Raw genomic sequence first — 1,954 nt, 5'->3', positions numbered from 1 at the left:
CCTGGACAAGATACGGAAATAATTAGTTATGAGGGAGTCACGTGACCTCCGCCCTTACCCTCAAAATACTTGAGATGCCTCCCAGTCGCAAAGATATTTGAAATAAATTGTATTATTTTAATTAAAGTATAGTTACAAGTCGACCGTTTGGTCGGGTGGTAACATAGACAATATTAAATTTGAAAAAAAACGTAAAAAAGTAATACATTATAAACGTCAATCCAAACATAGTGAAACATACAAAACGAAAAGACTAAAAACAATTCACCCTTATTTAACTTTCTCATAAAAAAACTTAAGATTTCGCGGGAAGGTATCTATAACTACCCTGAGATGACCGTTCCAATCCCCTATGAAGATCCGGTGGAGGAAAGAATATTATTATTGTACATGTCACTAGTAGGCTATTTGCCTGGTGGTACAGTTTATATTTAACTAAAATATATTAAATGAAAATACAACACCAAAATAAAACTAGATCAGTGAAAATTTAAAATAGCAATTAAATAAATTCTCAAGACAAATTATTTACACACCTTCTTGAAAACCTTTATGTTTCTAGGATAGGGCTGAAATAGTTTCGCAGGAAATCTATTCCATTCATTGATCGTACTGTTGAGGTATGAGAACTTTTTTACTTTGGTCCTTTGAGGCCGGCATTTCATCTTGTATTGGTGGCCTTTCCTACCTATATAGCTGCGCTTTTCAATCTTATTTCGTAGTTCCCCCCCATGCATTTTCCCCCGTAAGTGTGCGGAAGAGCCCTCACAGTCTATTTATTTTTCTTCTCTGTCCTAGTGAGTGCCATCCCAGTGCTTTCAGCATTTTAGCGACTTTCAGCATATCGATATGTATCGGGAGGTAAAAAGGTAAAACCTTAAAAGTTAACTTGATTTCAGCGGGAGCCCGGGGTCCTTGGTACCCCCCTTAAAATGTGCCCCTTAAGTTATCAATTAGTGACGAAATAGTCATCGGGAAACACATTTATCATGGTACCTACATATCTTCAATTTTTTTCCTATCAATCGTGGTTTTGCACGTGAAACTTATAAGGTATTCCTACATTATATAGATTTAGGTGAGTATTGGTAGGTTTCCATCCACTGAGCCTCCTAACTTCGTCGTTCATCCAGGATATAGACTTAAGTTCGATATTGATATTAACTATGTTTTGTAGGCACGTAAATTTAGGCGTAGTCATTGATTTGAATTCATTTTATCATCTCATATTAACAGGAAAATAATATGGAAAATCATTATTGGAAAGAAACTGTAGACGGCTTACTTATTGCTTACTGATACCAGATTACTTACGTCAGCGTGATACTTATAATTAAATAACTTGATAAAATGTTGCGTCTTATTATGAGTTTATCTATGCAGGGAAATAGGCTCCCATAGAAATCATAGCTGCGTAGGATCTAATTTTTACACGATAAAATTATTTAAAACATGGCCCATCTCTACAAATTACCCCCAGACGTGGTTCTTTACCTGCCCTTATCATCTAAATTAACGAGCCATGTCTCTACAAATACTTCATTTCTTGTTATATCTTGTATTACCACCCCCTTACGCATTTCATTGCTGCGGGTTTACAAGATTTTAATTCAATACATTTAAATGTATTTAGCTAAAATACTGACACGTATCATACGATCTAAAAAGGCAACTGTTGTATATTTAGTCATATCTTGGGATGCTTGATAAAAATATTTTCATATGACGCCTTTTCTGGATATTATAAGAAAATAATGTACTATTTTCATTAATTAACATATCTTAACTGCAGCTACCGCCTCATAAATTTTCCTAATCACTATGAAAGAAATACGATATATGGCTTCGCAATTTTTTTACGCCAATCCTAATATTTTGACGCATCTTATATCAAAGTTTAGACCACATTTATATTCATCTCATAGTATCGGTGATAGGCCTCTAATAACCTCTT

Source organism: Ischnura elegans, chromosome 9, assembly GCF_921293095.1.
Source record: "Ischnura elegans chromosome 9, ioIscEleg1.1, whole genome shotgun sequence".
NCBI lineage: Eukaryota > Metazoa > Arthropoda > Insecta > Odonata > Coenagrionidae > Ischnura > Ischnura elegans.
Note: the sequence above shows the minus strand (reverse complement) of the source record.